The 5,391-nt window shown below is 45.9% G+C and overlaps 1 non-coding gene across 1 annotated transcript; it reads right to left on the bottom strand.

The window, feature by feature from the left end:
- Nucleotides 1-2,367: 2,367 nt before the first annotated feature.
- Nucleotides 2,368-2,439, bottom strand: TRNAT-UGU (transfer RNA threonine (anticodon UGU)). Its single transcript has one exon. It is a non-coding gene; the product is annotated as a tRNA-Thr (tRNA).
- Nucleotides 2,440-5,391: the final 2,952 nt, after the last annotated feature.

The raw sequence follows: 5,391 nt of genomic DNA, 5'->3' as shown, positions 1-5,391 counted from the left end.
ACGTGTCCATGTCGCTGCTGTTGCTGCTGCTATTATTTCAAGCGCCCCATAAGTTAATCGTGATGTAACCAAACGCTCTCATTGGCATTATTTTCGTTAGATTTTGAAGGTCCCTTTTCCTGTTTAATTGTGTCGCATTCTAGCGCACATGCTTGCATCATTGTATTACTGTATTTTATTGTATCTATCTTGTCCGTGGAAATATGTATCTGCCCTATACATTGTATTACCTGCATATAATATATATCCCGGTACTTGCTGTTCGTTCAAAACTTCACGCACCGCCCCGCTTCATGAAGTCGGTCTTCAAGAAATACCTGTAAAAAAAGTAAAATCAATACAACATGCCACAGTGAGGATGAAAAATGAGGTCAAATTTGTGACATTTGTGCGTCAGGAGTGGTGAATGGCGAGTCATAATCTGAAATATCGCTGTTCTAAATATAGTTTAGTGGTGAATCAACATGCTTACTGCCTAAGGAAAGCATTGCTAAAAGCAAAGTTGTATATTGCGTTTTCAGCTAGATAGCCAAAAACAGCATCGACAAATTTGAAAAATAAATTTTCGATATGGTAATATACGGATGAAAGAGTAGTGAAGAGGCCGTGCTTTACATGCCTACGTCCAATCTGCGCCATTTATAGTAGGTTTCAATAAAACTTTCTTTCCTCTTATAATTATTCTGATGTCCTCCGCCTTTACACCAAAACACTGCTGTGCCCGGAAGTATTAAAAATGTGGGGATCCTTAAGGTTCGCTATTCAGAGTCGAACAAGATAGCGAAAATCGTCGCGAGTGCATACTTCAAGCACTTAGTGCATACTCTTTATTGTATAATGTTACTAGAGACGTTTAAAAAGCAATGCAGCCGCCACATCCGGGATTCACACCCGCGAGCTGCTGAACCGCAGGTCAAACCGCAGGTCAGCGGTTTGACCGCGGGTTCAAATCTCGGCTGTGGCGGCTGCATTTCCGATGGAGGCGGAAATGTTGTAGGCCCGTGTTCTCAGATTTGGGTGCGCGTTAAAGAACCCCAGGTAGTCGAAATTTCTGGAGCCCTCCACTAAGGCGTCTCTCATAATCATATGGTGGTTTTGGGACGTTGAACCCCACATATCAAAAGTTTAAAAGCAAAATACTACAACCTAATGGATAAAGTTCAGAGTGGCTTGTATCAGTGACACTTTCACATAGGGCTGCATTTCATGTTTTCATCCTTTAAACCACGAGTAGAGTGTACTAGTACACTCTATTACGAGCAATAGTGTGCCTGAAATGCTTGCAAACTTGCCAAGCACTCACTACGTGGTATTGAGGGAATACATGCAATAATATCTGCGCCTTTTGTAATGGGTGGCCAGCTTTAAACCTCGAAGTCGTTATCACAATCGCAAGTGGTGACGCCCTATAGCAATACACACTTCTACTCGTCAATAATACTACTGCCCCGCCATGGCGGTCTAGTGGCTAAGGTACTCGGCTGCTGACCCGCAGGGCGCGGGTTCGAATTCCGGCTGCGGCGGCTGCATTTCCGATGGAGGCGGAAATGTTGTAGGCCCGTGTGCTCAGATTTGGGTGCACGTTAAAGAACCCCAGGTGGTCTAAATTTCCGGAGCCCTCTACTACGGCGTCTCTCATAATCATATAGTGGTTTTGGGACGTTAAACTCCACATATCAATCAATCAATCGTCAATAATACTGCAATATTACACGTTGTATTGTGAATCCTGTACACAGGACACGTGTGTTTGCAAAGCACGTCTTCTTTTCACTGCATGTCCAGATATAGGAAATTATTTTCTCTGTAATTCTAAGTAGACGCCTGGCTGTCTATCAGCTATAAATATTACACCTACAACAGCAAGCTTTTGGAGACAAATGATGACGCGAGAATTCTTTACGCAATCTTTAAAAACATCCCCAACTTTTAATCATCTACTGACACCCTGAAAAACTTCCCTATTTCATAACAGAGGTCTTGAAGTTATAATCGCTAGGTTATTTTCTCGTATTCTTCCGTTATATTTTGATTGATTGACGGAGCAGGCTTGACTCCCTCCTTATTTTGTTATTTCTGTGGTGAAAAGAAAACTATAGAACCCTTCTTGATCTGTTTTGAAAGTTTCCTAGATTAAGAAAGATATATCTCGAAATTCCGTTAGGCATCCTTGGATTATATTTCACAACATCAAATTTAGTATCTCCTGTTGCATATGCCCTTGGGCACAGTAGCGGAAAAGTATGCAAGGCTGTGCGAGGTTTCATTGAATCTAACAGACAATACTGCCAAGGAAAGTGTAGGGGAAGGTATGAGGCCGAATGGTAATGTAAATTTTAAGAAATGAAAGTGGGTCAAAAGATAACTTGCCGTGGGCAGGAACCAAACCTGCGACCTTCGAATAACACGTTCGATGCTCTACCACTGAGCTACCATGGCGGCTATCCTTCCAGCCACTTTATTGGGTATATATGTGAATTTAAACGTGGGAGTATCACTCAGCGCCATCAGTAGCCATGGCGGCGAGTGTGGCACACTCTTTAAGAGCCTGTGTGGCGTCACGTAGCACGTGAACTTATTACGAGCTGGCAGCTCACCAATAGTCCCTCGTATACAACCAAAGGCACCAAGTCTGCCAGTACGAGACCCTCGTTAATGAATAAGGGAAAGAAGTGTGTACTCAAGGGCTCGTTTTTTTCGTCTTTTTACACATTATTAACGAGATCTAACAGACAATAATGTCAAGGGAAGTATAGGAAAAGTTATTAGACCGAATTTTAGTGCAAATTTGAAGAAAGAAAAGTAGGTGAAAAAATAGCTCGGTTCCTGTCCACGGCAAATCATCTTGTCTTCTTATGTCTTCGTCTTTGATATAAATGTATATTTTCCTGTGACGCAGGAAGTTGGCAATCCAGTGAAGAATGCGGCAATGAATCCCCAGTGAGGTAAGCCGCTACAGCACAGATAGGTGGCTGACAGAGCCGAATGCCTTTTTTTTTTGCATTTTTTAACGTCGCAACAGAAATGTTTCGGCAGCTCATCTCAATTTCCACAAATGTAACGAGGTCAAACACGCAGTCCTTATAGTGCATCTTCGTCGTCTGAAGCCAGCCGTCTGTTCAGGATGAGAGCTGTCAGCTTCAATACACCATTGTAACATATTGTCAACCATTTTTTCCAGGACTTAAGATGCACAGCTAGGGAGGCAGACTGGTCGAAATGAGTCAAGCGAAAGCAGTGATTTACCGGGTTTTAGCATTGGCATGATTCTCGCAACCATCCAACACGCTGGAACGTTCGCCTTTGTCCGAATGTCATTCTATAATCGTAGAATAACTAGCATGCCGTTGGTGCATAAATCATGTTCTTTATGTGTTCCCGAAGAATGGTGTACCCGGAAGAAGCGTTCAGAGTCCCCTTCTTTCAATGCTGTAATGGCAGGTCTTCGGGAAATGCTGCCTGAAGCCTTGAAAATACCCACGTATGCAGACGACATATGTATTTGGATGTCTCACAGATCAGTAGAAGTAATCAAGCATCGGCTTAAGCAAGAGCTAAACGCAATAAGTGATTATCTCAAAGAGCGATGTATGCAGAATTCTTACGCCAAATTGGTAAATTTGCCATTTATGAGAAAGGAAATGATAATCTTTCGTGAATGGCTAGAGAATCTAAATCGCACGAAAGGATCACCTCCTGGTCATACCTTAGACAGCCAACTGAAATGGAGTCAGCAATTGCCGAGCTAGAAATTAAAGGGAACTGTACAAGAACTGTTATTCGTCGCATAACGTGAACAAAATAAGAGGAGGGGGGAGTACATCAACGTCTTCCCCCGGCGTTTATTGTGTTATCGTGCTCTTATCTGACAGAGGATTGCCTACTTCGTACCAGTTATCCACAACATCTCTGAGACGTCTCTACGCCGACTTCAGCCGGCTTCAGCTGTTACGTGCACTGTCTGCGTGTTCCACAGGCAACTTGATGTTGCCTGTTGAACGGGGGAAAATGTGACAAACGGCAAAGGTGCGTGGTAAAACACAAAAGTAAGTTTGTGGGCAATAACACACACCACAACTAAAACATAAAACATGCTCCGACTCAGCGAGTCTCGAGTCGCATACGAGGCCTCAGGTAGGCAAAACTTCGGCGCATATACCATGCGTTCCTGATGAGCCAAATCAATTACATCACCTCTACCCACAATTTAACGAAGGTGCAAAAGACGAAACTAAGCACTGTTGCGCGTCGTGACGACCGCAGTCTGCGGGTAGCGGGGCCGGTCGCCGTCGCTCCGTCGAGCCAAGGACTAGGGGAGAGCTTTGAGCAAACTTAACGGATTTATTTACATCTTTACAGTGAGTTGCCGAGATGAAGACAGAAGAGAAGAGAAGAGAGTTGGGCGAGGCGCTGCACGCCCTTTTCGTTGACCCCCGTTCCCTAGGTCCCTAGATTGGGGATCACTACAATAAACAATGCGAACCAATGGTGATGTAGAAGTTCCTCTCTATGAAGTACCGCCCGTCATGTATGTTCATAGAGGCACAGCACTGGCTTGCACATACACACACACCCTTGCCACTAGTCGCAGCGCTGCCGTAGAACAGGGAGGGGGAGAGCGGAAGACGCACGGGCGCCTCGACCCCTTTGGTGCCAGCCTCGTGCTGCGTTCCCACGGGAAGATCTTAGCGCGCCCTTTCGAGAGGTGCCAGGTTCGTGGAATCCTCTGGGGAGAGCCCTTTGACCAGCGCCGTCGTCGTCTGCTGGTTAACGCGCTAACGATGCGTGGCCCAGGCGGGAGATAGAGCGGCGGCTCCATAACCCTCTTTGGCAACATTCCACACAGTTGGCGCCGCTGTCAATCAGTGGGCGCCGTCTCGTGTAGTCGGCCCCTGTTGCTTCCTCCGTCCAGCCGTGGCGAGACTATCTTTTGGCACTAATCCGGCGTGGCGAATGACCCGCTGGGTCAAGGCTTAGGTTGATCGCTACAGCACACTTATGCGCAAAGGCATTGAACAAGTTGTTGGTTTACTTCAAAACACGATTACTTCCCGTCTCGACCGACTAGTCATGCACAACGTCATCGATGAAGTCATCGAAGCCCAGACCATGGCCCAAGTGGTCCACCTCTCCTCCTCCAAGGCAGACCGCCGTCTTCTAAGAGAAGTAAACATGTGCCCACACCCCTACCTTGAACGCTATGTAACCCTCCAGAGATATCCGAGCTACCTGCATGGTAGCCCATTCACACTAAATGTCTGCCGGCGACACAACAAAGGCAGACGCCTGGCCCGCGCTAGCGCCATCCTCGACCATACCGACGCGAATCGCAACTCTACCGCATTCATCGATGCGGCATAATAAGGTAAATCCTCCACCTTTGCATTCCCG

The sequence above is a fragment of the Rhipicephalus microplus genome, chromosome 2, assembly GCF_043290135.1.
Source record: "Rhipicephalus microplus isolate Deutch F79 chromosome 2, USDA_Rmic, whole genome shotgun sequence".
Taxonomy (NCBI): domain Eukaryota; kingdom Metazoa; phylum Arthropoda; class Arachnida; order Ixodida; family Ixodidae; genus Rhipicephalus; species Rhipicephalus microplus.
The sequence above is the reverse complement of the archived record's forward strand: the minus strand, read 5'-3'. Positions and strand labels throughout refer to the sequence as shown.